Below are 14,619 nucleotides of genomic sequence, written 5' to 3' on the forward strand. Positions count from 1 at the left end.
TTCCTTCCACGCGCTACGTCCTACCAGGGAAACTCCCCCCTGTCAGGTGACAAGAAGGTCAGTTGGCTCTCATGCACTGAAGGAGGCATGAGCTCGGCCCCTGGCCTCCCTAGGCTGGTGGGGGGAGTGTAGTGCCCAGGATCACTTAGACAATTGGCACCGGGTGAAATAAAGGGTTACAAAATCGAGGGATAAAAATGATTTAAAAAAAGAAAATAGCCGATCTACAAGCTCACAAAGCGTTGCAAAGATACGTAGAAAATGTGTGAAACGGGACATTCTGCACAATGAGTACTTTTACTTTTGGTACTTTCTAAGTACATTTTGATGCCAATACTTTTGTACTTTTACTCAAGTAAATTTTGCATACAGGACTTTTTCTTGTAACAGAGTATTTCAACATAGTGGTATTGATTGCTTTTACTTAAGTAAGAAATGTGAGTTCTTCGTTCACCACTGATTACAGCATCACACAGATCTGTAAGTTTCACACTTGTAGATCTGATACTTTTGCTATCTTTGAATTTGAATCTTGAAAAGTAACAGTTTTGGACATATGAGCTTTCCACCCGACGGAGACGATAATGATATAATATTCAACACACATGTACGTGTGCTTCCCATGAGCGTACGTACTTAGACTAACGAAGGACATTCACAGATTTCCTGGGGTTTTTAACAAGCCTTAAGAGGCTGAAAACTCTACTTTTCCATATCCATATCAATGCCATATAGCAAATATTTCTTTCAAGCCGTCTTTGCAATGACATTAAAATTGCATGATGAAGGAACAGTGCAGATGTATTGCTAAAATATTCATTTTCAAGGAGAAGGAATAATATGTTACACAAGCAGCATGGAAGTAGCAGTCGGTTTACAAGCTCATAGCACGGCACCGAGTGCCGCGATATGAGCTGCAAAACTTTGCTTCTGGTGGTCCCTGGAACTAAATATTTTGACATTGGGGGGATCCACGGGCAAATATATATAATTTTGGGGGTCCTTGACATGAAAAAAGTTTGAGAGCCACTGATATTATAGCAACATTATATATATATACATATTTTTTAAACTGTTAGGATTTAGAAGACATTTGTAGAAGCAAAAATTTGAGTTACAAATGTTTGCTTTAAATATATATATATTCAAAGACTTGCAAAAACGTTCACGATTTTTCAAAAATAGCAGAGCTAAGCGAGCTTGTACTGTATATCTGCTATTTTTGAATGTCTAAAGAAATAAACAAAATGGTCTTAATGGCTTAAGAGTTATTTGCTTTTTGTGTTGATGGTGTATTAGCCTGCTTTGAGTAAAACCCATTTGGCACAAATTGAGTTTTATACTCTGACATACTTGCTGTTTTTGGGCATTGCCTGTATACTTCTCGTCAGTAGAAATGCTGCAGTTACATTACATGAGCCATAATCAAACATCCATCGATTGTCTCATCAGAAAAGATGAAAGGGAAATATAACTCACAGTTCTTCCAAAGCATCTGAAACACCCATGAGTATTGCCTCTGATCTGCAAAAGCATGTTAAAGTCCCACATGACGCACGTACTGTGTTTACTGTAGTGGAAAAAGTACCATTACGTAAAAGTGTCAATACTCTAATGTAGAAAGTAAAAGTCTGGAATTTAAAATTGTACTTGAGTAAAAGTACAAACATATTGGTATCAAAATCAAAAGCAGAAAGTACTCATTATACAGAATGTCCCATTTTACAAGTTTTCCAATGTATACACATATTTTGAAAATAGACGATCTACAAGCTGATGTGACGCAGTGTGAGCTTGTAGATCGGCTATTTTCAAAAGGCTGAAATGTATATAGGGCTGAAGTGGTTAATGTATGTTTTTTTTTTTAAATAATAATCAAAATCTACAAAGTAACTATAGTAACAAGCAGTTATCAAATAATTGTAGTGGAGTAAAATACAATATTTGCGTCTGAGATGTAGTGGAGTAGAAGTCAAAGTATTGACAATTGGAAATACTCCAGTAAAGTAAAAAAAAGAATGCCTCAAAAGTACTTGTGAATATACTTAGTTACTTTACACCACTGGAGATTTGTACAGTACCTGTCAAGGTCTGATGGAGGCCTCTCGGGGCCATAATAGTCTGAAAGTGAATCTCTTAGTTACATGAACTAAGCTCTTGAGAAGCTAGCCTGTTAGTAGCTAAGCAACTAGCTTATCTGCAGTACATTTCCCATCATGTGCATGACAGTGCAAGGTTTAAGTGCTTCACTACTTTCAGAGCAATATGCAGCTTTCAAGTAGTTTGGTATAGCTTTTAGCTCATACATGGTCAACTGGCGGCCCCGGGGGCCACATGCGGCCCCCACCTTCACTTATTGCAGCCCGCATTGATATCAGAATACTGATATATTATTGATTTCAGCATGTTACAATTCCAAATATGCAAACATGACCCGCTTTAATTACTTCAGTCTATGTTAGTAGCTTAATGACTGGTATTACTATTCTATTGTCTTTTTTATGTCCAATGTATTTGTTTTTAAGTTCATAAAGTTAACATAGGCCTAAGTATAACTAAATGCATTTGAAATTCAACAAAAATGATACTTTTCAGAATTCCAATTAAAAAATAGCAAAGAATAAGTCAGGATTGCAATTCAAAAATAGCAGAGTATTTGTGTTACTTTTGTGACATAGAAGGGCGAAGTACGGCATTCATTTACGAAAGAGATAAGAGGTGTCTGCTCGACAATATGCAATGTGGCCCTCCGGAGTGAGTGTGGATATATATATTTATATATATCATCAAAGTTGCATCACCCCTGTTTTAGCTTGATGAAAAGCTGGTAGCTTTGATAAAAGCGACATCACTACATGTTCACTGGCACATGAACATCAAATAGCACGCTTGGCGAGTCTTTATCATGACTTCTGCATCATAATCCAAACAGTGACATCAACAACAAGCGGCCGTCAGAAATAGTGATGCACAATATTACCAATAGCATACCAATATCGGACGATGGGGATACAAACTGAAGTAGATAGTTTTGCATCTCTCTTCCGTTGTAAAATGCGTATTCTTTTTTTTTTTGAGGGGGGGGGGGGGGGGGGCATATTATTATTATCACTGTTATTTTAATCTCCATCTCAATCTGTTTCTTTTGAAGAATATGTTTCCATCAAGAGTGAATTGCTTTTTGTGTTGATGGTGTAGTAGCCTGCTTTGAATAAAACCCCTTTGGCACAAATTGAGTTTTATACTTGGACATACTTGGTGTTTTGGGCATTGCCTGTGTACTTCTCGTCAGCAGGAATGCTGGAGTTACATTACATGAGCCATAATCACCATGCATCTATTGTCTCGTCAGAAAAGATGAGACGGACGGACGGACGGACGGAAATAGTGGGAAAACATCATCTCCTGCCTGGCGGCCTGGCAGACATACAGTATTATAAACGTATTAATAAGGCTGAAATATACTGTATATATTACTATACTGAGAGATAGTTCAGTCAGATAAATTTTACTTCTAAAATGTGAAAACAAGTGTGAATAATATATTTGATCTTGGCTCGTTCAGGCTCTGCTATATATTGCTCCCTGCAAAGCACATTAGCAGACAACCATTTAAGAGCAGGGAGATATATATACATCTATAATAAAGCCCTCAGGGAAAAACAGAACCCAGAAAGTGGTGCTCGGGTGGTGGTGGTGGTGGGGGGGTGGGAACAAACACAACAACATTCAGCGGCAGCACTGCCAGCGAGAGGAAGTGCAACGAATCAGGTGATCTTAAGTATAGACCGTCTCTTCTGCCCTCACCACACGTGCACGTTAGTGGTGTAAAGTAACTAAATACATTTACTCAAGTACTGTGCAAGTACAATTTTGAGTTTTTCCAATGTTCAATACTTTCACTTCTACTCCACTACATCTCAGAGGCAAGTATTTTACTTTTACTCCACTACAATAAAATAAAACTTTAGTCACTAGTTACTTTGCAGATATAAATTATTATTATAAAATATACATTAACCACTTTAGCCCTATTTTGTACCGGGCTATTTGAAAATTGCCGATCTACAAGCTCCGCGTTGTGAGCTTGTAGATCTGCTATTTTCAAACATTTTAGTACTTTCACTTTTGGTACTTTGAGTACATTTTGAATACCTTTGTACTTTTGCTCAAGTACATTTTGAATTTCTGACTTTTACTTGTAACAGAGTACTTCTTCTACATTGCAGTATTGATACTTTTACTTAAGTAAAACATTTGAGTTGTTCCAGCTAAACATTCTTCTAAAAAAGCATCCAAGACAGGAGCTGAACTTGACACATAGACAATCAGGTAAGTACAACCAATGTAGGTAAAGCAAAGCAAAAGCAAAGTTTGTTGTTTACCCAGGGTGTCGGACTAAGTACAAAACTTGTTTCTAGCCGGACCCTGCATGGAAGCCTTGCTCAAGGGCTATTCAGCGGTGATTCATGATTGATGTGATGAATTGGGGAATCGAACTAGGGACCTTCCGGTATCAAGGCCGCCCCTCTAACCACTAGGCCACTGCTGCCACAATAAGGCTCTGTTAAGAGTACAGGTAAGGCTGAGTACAGGTAAGGCTCTGTACTCAGATGTAACAAAACCACAAACACACATCAGGTACCAGAAAGCATGGCTTAGCAATACACATCCAAAGAAACCATCCAATAAAAGTACACATTTTTCCCAAAGTCACAATCTATACATTTAACTGAACAGACTTTTATATACATACAAACTTTGCTTCTCAAGGGCATAAAAGAAACGGATGGATGTCAAAGTGTGAAGATGCCTTCTTTTACTGTGGCTGAACTACCGGCAAAGCTGCTAATAATCAATGATTGCTGATCAATGAGGTCGCTAAACAGCACTGAAGTCAGAACAAAAAGTCTTGCATGATTAAGTCCTCTCTGTGACTTTTAGCGGGGGCACAATACCACCAATTTGCACCTGCTTGACATGTCACATACCAGGGGTGATGCAACTTTGATGATGGAGAGGGCCACTATATTTCCACACTCACTCCAGAGGGACACATTGCATATACTGTCGGGTAGACACCTCTTATCTCTGTATTTTGACCTTTTTTTCGTAAATTAATGCCGTACCTCGCCATTCTTTGTCACACAAAAGTAGCAAAAATAGCAGATCTACAAGCTCAAAACGCGTCGCAGCGCGACGCGTTTTGAGCTTGTAGATCTGCTATTTTTGCTATTTTTGAATTGGAATCCTGTTTTTCTTTTTGCTATTTTTGAATTGGAATCCTGAAAAGTAACATTTTTATTTAATTTCAAATGCATTTGTATGAACTTAACTACAAATACATAGCACATAAAAAAGACAATAGAATTTTAATACAAGTCATTAGGCTACTAATACAGACTGAAGTAATTAAAGTGGGTCATGTTTGCATGTTTGGAATTGTAACAGCTGAAATCAATAATATATCAGTATTCCCATATTAACCTGCGGGCCGCATTAAGTGAAGGTGGGGGCTGCATGTGGACCCCGGGGCCGCCAGTTGCCCATGTATGTCACATACAGTACATCTCCCACATAGTGCTGCGCATACTGTATAAACCTCTCGAGTGTATCCGCCTGAGCTAGCTCGCGGCTACGCATCATTATTGCCATTCAATGATGGCCAATGGTTTTGACTTTCTTTAGAAGTGTATTTCAGACACATTCAAAAATATCGTTGCGCTATGAGATTGAAATTCTGTCTTTTACAACTGATCAAAATCTTTTGCTTTGTTTTTGTTTTGATACCAGAAATCAATAGATCAAAATCAAACAGTTCTTGTTGTGTGTGTCAGTGATGTATTAGACACTTGGAAGGAGAGGCCGAAAGCAAATAAATCATTTTTTTGTTAAATGTCTAACTCGTTCTGTGAAAAATAAACTGCTTGGGCTGTTGAAGGAGACTTTCAGTAACAGCAACTTTCAGAAGTCAAAGCTGCATACAGCACATAAAGAAGGTCTGGAGCAGTGGTTCTCAAAGTGGATTTCAGGGACTCTCTGGGTTCCTTTAGGGGGTTCTAAATTTACCCTTACAAGTCTGTAACTCTGACAGTATACAAATGGACCCAAATGGACCCGTTAGGGTCCATTTGGTTCCATTTGTACACTGTCAGAGTTAAGGGGAGACCTTGAAATGTAAAAGTTTGAGAGCCATTGGTCTAGAGTGATGGTTCTCAAAATGATGCGTGAACACAGCATTACAATCAGTTTAACCACTTTTATACATTGGCTATTCAAAAATAGCAGATATACAAGCTCACAGCGCGTCACTTTGGTACACGAAATGGTACACAAATCCTAAAAATGGCCGGACAGATCTCGCGAACATCCTTGGTGCTAGTTCCCGCAAGAGTGTGTTGCTGCCTGGTACGAAGAAAGGTCGATAATAAAGTGGATGTGTCTCTCTGAAAAAAAGCCATTTTATTATGAAAATCTCGGGAAGATTGTGTGGCTTTGTTTAGGCAATATTTAGTTCAGTGACCATGGGGCTAAAGAATGGTTCAGAAGCTGTGTTCACGTTGAAATCAATAGACTCCAACCTGCTTCTGTTCTCCTAAAAAGGTGTCCGCCTAATTCATGCAGACACAGGAAGTAAGTGGTTCTCAAAATGGTGTCCGGGGACCCCAGAGGTCCTTGGGGGGGGGGGGGGGGGGGGGGGGGGGGGGAACCATACTTTTATACGTTCAAAAATAGCTGATATACAAGCTCACAGCGCGTCACTTCGTCAAACATGGTTAATTTATGAAGATCCGACATCCCAATTGTAGCCACTAGAGGCAAAACGGTACACAAATCCTACAAATGGTCGACAGATCTCGCGAACATCCTTGGTGCTAGATCCCGCAAGAGTGTGTTGCTGCCTGGTACGAAGAAAGATAATCGATAATAAAGTAGATTTGTCTCTCTGAAAAAAAGCATTTCGTTATGAAAATCTTGGGACGATTGTGTGTGTGTGTGTGTGTGTGTGAGTGTGAGTGTGAGTGTGTGTGTGTGTGTGTGTGTGTGTGTGTGTGTGAAGATGTTGGATGCTTTGGCTGTCCCCATAACAACAACAACAACTGGCATGAGCCTTAAGAGCAAGGCATCTCTGATCCAGATGGAGGGATTTAGCCCATTCAAGCCGGGTTAGATTTTTAGCTGTATAGCCTTTATTTTATACTGTCTTTGGCTATTCAAAAAACAGCAGATCTACAAGCTCGAGATTGTAGATCTGCTATTTTTTGAAAAATATTGATTTTTTTTTTGGCAAATATTTGAATATATATTTTTTAAAGCGAACAATTTTTACTCAAATGTTTGTTTCTCGGGGGCTCCCTGGAAAGACAATATTTTGAGATGGGGGGTCCCTGGAAGACCATATTTTGAGATGGGGGGTCCCTGGAAGACCATATTTTGAGATGGGGGGGTCCCTGGAAGACAATATTTTGAGATGGGGGGGTCCCTGGAAGACAATATTTTGAGATGGGGGGGTCCCTGGAAGACAATATTTTGAGATGGGGGGGGTCCCTGGAAGACAATATTTTGAGATGGGGGGGTCCGCGACCAAATACATATCACTTTGGGTGGTCCTTGTCATGACATTTTTTTTGTACCACCGATATTATAACACAAAACATTTTATAACTGAACTAAAGACATTTGTAGCATGCGTTCCCGCATTGAATGGGTTAGAACGGATATGGGAAAGGAATGAAAGAAAGCAAAATGGGCGAGAAAAACAAACGACAAAAAAAAGGCGGTTTTGGTGGGGGGGGGGGGGGGGGGGGGGGGCGGTATAGTGTCCCAGAGAGAGAGAGCATGCTGGCACAGAGGAGCAGGTGTTGAGGAACAACAGGCTTTCTAGGCAGCAGGGTTGTTGTTTTCATGCTGATGAATAAATGACATTTTCATCTGGAAAATGGAACCTGTCAGAACGCCTGGTGTTTCAACACTATCAAAGAACATTAACCCTTTAAGACCGGGAACGCATCTGTGCCATTTTTTAGATTTCTTTGGGCTATTCAAAAATATCAGATATACAAGCTCATAGCGCGGCACCGAGTGCCGCGCTATGAGCTTGTAGATCTGCTATTTTTGAAAAATCGTGAAAATGCGTGCAAATCTTTGAATATATATATATTTTCAGGCAAACATCTTTAACTCCAATCTTTGCTTCTGGGGGGTCCCTGGAACTAATTATATTCACATGGGGGTCTGCTGCCAAATACATATCATTTTGGGGGGTCCTTCACATGAAAATGTTTGAGAACCACTGATATTATAGCAACACATGTTTTTTTTTCAAAAACAGTTAGGATTTTAGAAGACATTTCCCCAGAAGCAAAGATTTGAATTACAAATGTTCGGTTTAAAAACTATACCTTCAAAGATTTGCACAACTGTTCTAAATTCTTCAAAAAATAGCAGATCTAAAAGCTCGTAGCTATGAGCTTGTAGATCTGCTATTTTTGAATAGCCAAATAAATCTAAAAATGACACAGATGCGTTCCCGGTCTTAAAGGATTAAGGTGGCAGTTCTCTGAATTTTGGATGCCTCATCGCGAGCTACTTTACCGCCAACAGAGCAGGGATGGTTCTTGTTATGCTGCTGTAAGGAACAGTAACTTAATGTACTCCATGCTTTAATCACGGGTGACACTCGGCTATGGTGCTTGGCCCTTGTTTGAGCGTATCTTACTGTTTATTCATCACGGCAGGAATTATATACTATATTCACAGAATTTACATGAAAGCATTCTTTGATATGCATCAAAAAATGGCCAATTGTACATGAATCAATGTACAACATATTGCATAGTGCGGGGCCAGTGGTGGAAAAAAGTACTCAAATGTTTTACTTAAGTAAAAGTAACACTAGTAATACTGCAATGTAGAAGTAGGCCTGTTACAAGTAAACGTCCGGAATTCAAAACTCACTTGAGTAAAAGTACATAAGTATTGGTATCAAAATGTACTTAATATACCAAAAGTATAAGTACTAAAATGTTCGAAAATAACAGATCTACAAGCTCACAACGCGTCGCGATGCGACGCGTTGTGAGCTTGTAGATCGGCTATTTTCAAATAGCCTAGGTATAAGATAGGGCTAAAGTGGTTAATGTATGTTTTATAATGTAATAATTTATATCTACAAAGTACCTCAAAATTGTACTTAAGTAGAGTACTTGAGTACATGCACTTAGTTACTTTACAACACTGTGTCGGGGTGGTGGGGGGGGGGTCATATGGTGGTAAAGATTCACCATGCACGAGTGTCGGTGGAATTACGGTAATAGGAATATTGCAGAAGGCATTGCATGTGTTGTGGTTTTGAGATGGAGAGTTGGACTTGCAAAAGCTTGCAGAGAGATTTATTTCACGACCACTATTGGAGTAAATAAGTTCCTCCATCCTCATTTACAGGAGCATTACTTCACAGCACGTAACTCAGATAAATCAATGCCATGCAGCCTGGGGCCCAGGCTTTAGTGTCAAATAAAAAGGTAACCTCATTATGGGGAATATTATGGGTTTTGCTCAGATGCCAAAGGTGAAATAAAATGATACATTTAATAACAGCGTCTCCTCTATTCAAACGACGACTCCCCATTAAACGTTTGTGTCTATGCTTTGTGCAACAATACGTCACACTAAGCACACACTGTATATGGAGACTTTCAGTGTGTGATTTGAGTGTCTCTATGGACAGAAATCAGCAGTGGTGGAAAAATTACTCACACATTTTTGACTTAAGCTTTTAGTCAAGGAGTTAACATTGGAGCGGCCGACCGGAAGCATTTTTTGACATGGATCAACATCCGGCCTCTCCTTCTCAGAGACTCCTTGGATGATCCCAAAGTTTTGTTAGAGCGCCCCATGTGGGAAAAATATATTTTTTAAAACTGGGCCAAAAACGGTCCGGACCGTTTATGGCATATGACGCATAGCTTCTCAATGTGTTAAGTAAAAGCAATGTAGAAATACTCTGTTACAAGTAAGAGTCTGTCATTCAAAATTGACTTGAGTAAAAGTACAAACAAGTAAAAGTACTCATTATTGCATCATTTCAAGTTTTCAAATGTATAAAAGAGCATCAAAATGTATACAAATCTTTTGAAAATAGACGATCTACAAGCTCACAATGCGTCGCATCGTCTGTCTAACGGGAAAATAGTACTGCCTCCTTTTTTGGCCTCCTGAAAGGTGAATTTTCAGGGTTGTTTTAAATGAGCCCAGCGAACTGCATGTTTTGAGGGATGGGGTTAGACTATTCCATACCTGGGTGGCAGTGCTATAGAAGGAGAATTTGCCCATGTTTGTTTTATGGGTGGGTGGTACCAGATCGTTGTTTACGCTCCCTCTAGTTTTGTGACTGTGGGTGTCACTAACTATTTGGAGGTATTTAGACAGATATGCGGGTATAGGGGGCATATCGGGCAAATTTGCATTTACAATTTTGAAGACCTGCCCCATTTTTAGTTGTTTAACCCTGTCTTCTACCCTGAGCCAGCCTAGGCTGGCAAAATGCGTGGGAGAAAGGTGGGTCATGGGCCCCAGTCCCCAGTCCATAGGATGTGTTCCTATCATTCACCATTGTCAAAAGGAGTTATAATATATAGCAGCACACCCAGCACTTAATTCCATGGTAAACGTGCGTGGGTTAAATTATACTTTATAAATTAAGTGGTGGGCGAAAACACACCGGAGCCACACAGCTGCAGAGTGTTCATTTGTACAACTCACTTCACAATGGTGTCGTCGAGTCACACACAAAGATGCATTGTTAAAGTGATGCATTGTTAGCTTGGAGAATAGATCTATTCTTTTTGTGACACCATTGTACTGAGATGTGTGCAGTGGTGGGAAAAAAAGTACTCACATGTTTTACTTAAGTAAAAGTATCAATACTGCAATGTAGAAATACTCTGTTATAAGTAAAAGTCTGGAATTCAAAATTAACTTGAGTAAAACTACTAAAGTATTGGTATCAAAATGTATTTAAAGCACCAAAAGTAGAAAGTACTTATTATGTCCCATTTCACAAAGTTTTCAAATATATAAAATGCATACAAATGTTCTGAAAATAGCAGATCTACAAGCTCACAATGTGTCACATCTTATTGGGAGCAGCTTGTAGATCGGCTATTTTCAAATAGCCCAAATGTATATAGGGCTGAAGTGGTTTTGTACTAATAATCAAAATGTACAAAGTAACTAGTAACGAAAGTTTTCAAATAATAATGACAGTTGGAAATACTCCAGTAAAGTCAAAATACCTCAAAATTGTACTTAAATACAGTACTTGAGTACATGTACCACTGTCTTTTTGTGACACCATTAGTACTGAGATGTGCGTTTGTTCGCGCGTGTGTGCGCGTGCATGCGTGTGCGTGTGCGGAGATGGAGACGGACATCTCAGATGCTGTGTTTTCAAAGAGGCAGAGTGGTCAGTTCTCGTCCCTTTGTAGTTTATTTGCTTTTGTTCAGACGCTAAGGGAAGCTGAGTGGGAAGACAGAGCACTTTGTAACCCTGCTTTGAAAATTGCTTTAATAAACTCGCTTTGAACTTTTCAAATCCATCAAGAAAATCCACAGACAAGACAAACAATGTCTATAAAAACACCTCAGATACATCTGTCTCCTTTCTTCCTCATATTTTCTCCTTCGATGGCTTTGTGTTGAACTTTTCACTGGTACAGACCAGCAATGCACTCACTCACTCACCATCCACAACTGCAAGAGTCATCTACTGACTCTAGTAGTTTCCCAAACTGGGGGTCAGGACCCCAAGGAGGGTCCACAAATTATTTTGGGGGGGGTCCCCAGCTGATTAGTTTAATGTGCAACATTGTTTTCTCACTCAACAGTAAAGAAACCAACATAGTACAGTATAAGTGTATACGGTGTGTCTGCACATTTATAAAGTTACAATCTAATTATTTTTAAGACCTTTTTAATACCAAATTGTAAAATGGGGAAAGTGGCAAATGTTGTTAAAATAGCCGATCTACAAGCTCACAACGCCTCGCGAGCTTGTAGATCGGCTATTTTCACAATATCTGTCTGTGGAACCGAGTCAAACTAACTGTGATGCCTACAATGCCAGATGCTTGTCAGGGTGGGGTGGGGTCCCCAGTTTAAATATGATTATTTTGGGGGGTGTTGTTGGTAGGAATAAACACAGAAGGTGGAGGTGCCCCCAGAGGCAAAAACAAAGGGGGAAAAAAGTATTTTTTTAACCGAATGGGTTCCCAGATTGGCCTCATTATAAACGCAAAGAAAACTGAGGTCATAACACTACCAGACATGTGTCCCCTTTTCATCAAAATAATAATAATAAATAATAAAATAACAGTTGAATCTTCAGATTTCTCGATGAATTGAATACACTGGACCTCAATGGAAACAAGCCCTGAGGACTTATGGGTCATCCTAGCAGCATTCTTTTGTATAAATCTGCGCCACCGTGCCTTTTTTTGTTGCAAACTGTTAATAAAGCATTCAATCAATTACAATAACAAAACAACAACAAACTAGAAAAAGTGCTCCTCGGAGCACAGGTCTCCGCCAGGTCACGTCGTTATTGTGGCCTCCTGGTGGCGCTATAATAGGACAATGTGAAAAGGGTGGCATTTCTTCCCCTGCCTATAGTGGGAATGAGTGTGCATTCATGATTTGAGGCATTTTGTTGCAAAAATGTGTTTTGCTAAATTAGACCTGCTGGTGGCGCTATAACAGGCCAATGTGAAAAGGGGGTCATTGCGTCCTTGGCCTAGTGGGAATGTGTGTGCAAATTTTCACGGAAATCACACACTGCGTTCATGATTTGAGACATTTTGTTCAAAACGGACCAATCCTGCCAACTTTGGAAGCCAACCTTAGCCAATCAGGATGTAATATGAAATATTGGACAGATCCGTCTTGATCACATGACTATAGAGATACTGTGTACCGATTTGCGTGATATTTGGATAAAATCTGTAGGAGTAATATCCAAAAATGTGTTTTGCACAAATCGGCCTCCTGGTGGCGCTATAACAGGCCCATGTGAAAAATTTGGGGCAGAGGTTCTGCTGTGGCATCGAGGGAGTGTGTGTGTGCAGTTTCACAGCGACTGGGGCAACGGTGGCAGAGATTAGCTGGTAACAGACAGAAGGACGGACGGACGGACACACACACACACACACACACACACACACACACACACACACACACACACACGGACGGACGGACGGAGGGTAAAACATACTCTCTCGCCATGCCTTCGGCCTGGCGGAGACAATAAAACTGTCTTAAAGTACCAGCAGTGTATCATTATTATTTACATTATGTCTGCTTTTCATGTCTTATCTTCATGTTAATTGGATGTTTGTATTGCTTGCATGGAGAAGTTTAATTAACCCTGCGTTGCCCTGGAATAAGACATACTGTATGTCCCCGTTTAATTACCTTTCATTTCACTTTTACTACGCTGGACGAAAGTCTATAACCTCGTCTTGTGGAAAAAAATATTATGTTGTCTCTGTCGTACAAAACTGTTACTTTTCAGGATTCAAATTCAAAAGTATCAAAAATAGCTGATCTACAAGCTCAAAACGCGTCGCTTCGCGCCGTGTTTCGAGCTTGTAGATCAGCTATTTGTGATACTTTTGTGTGACGCTGTAGTATGATCAAGTAGGGCATTAATTTACGAAATAAAAAATATGGAGACTGACCGACAGTGACGTTATATGTACTCACAATGGCGTGTTTCCATATTCCATCCTTTTATGTTATTTTTGTCGTAACAAATGTCATATGACAGTCAAACAAAAGTAGAAAAATATCATATTTACAACTGTTCACAAACACATCACGTTGTTAGCTTGTAGAGCTACTGTTTTCGCAAATTTTAATTTTGATAATTTTCACAAATACGGCACGTGCCTGAAATAGGGATGCCAGGTTGAAAGCAACGATAAGCTGTGTTTGCTTCCAGGGAGTTGTTGTGTTTCTGAAGGGCCCTCATTTTTACAATGTGTTCCAACAGAGTTAAATGAGGCACTGTAGCCCCCCGAGCTGGGGGAAAACAAGCCACTTGAACACGGCTAATATTGAATCATACAACAATGCTGTGGGAATAATACTGATACTAACTCAATAAAACACCAAAGACTAGCGAAATGAAAAATAAAAAACACTATGTTAAAAAACAATCCATGATGATTATTAGGCCTATACAGGAGATTGTGTTCAATAGAAATACAATTGAACTCGTACAAGTTGTGAAGATAGATTAATTGTGCAAAGGGGATGAATTAGACATGCATTCTCTGCCTCTGCCTCAGGCAAATGTCAACTCAAAGTCAAATATTTAGTTTTTGCAACAAACTTCGAATCAAACCCACTTTGATCATGATTTATTAGATATGGTATTTGTAAATCCTCACATTCTTTAACCCAATAAGACCTGAGGCCGATTCTACAAAATGTCTTCTAAATCCTAACAGTTTTCTTAAAAATGTATGTTGCTACACACAGTATATCAGTGGTTCTCTAACATTTTCATGTCAAGGACCCCCAAAATGATATGTATTTGGCCGTGGACCCCCATCTCAA

The sequence above is a fragment of the Gymnoscopelus microlampas genome (genome assembly GCF_963454915.1).
Source record: "Gymnoscopelus microlampas genome assembly, chromosome: 22".
In the NCBI taxonomy this organism is placed as follows: Eukaryota; Metazoa; Chordata; class Actinopteri; order Myctophiformes; family Myctophidae; genus Gymnoscopelus; species Gymnoscopelus microlampas.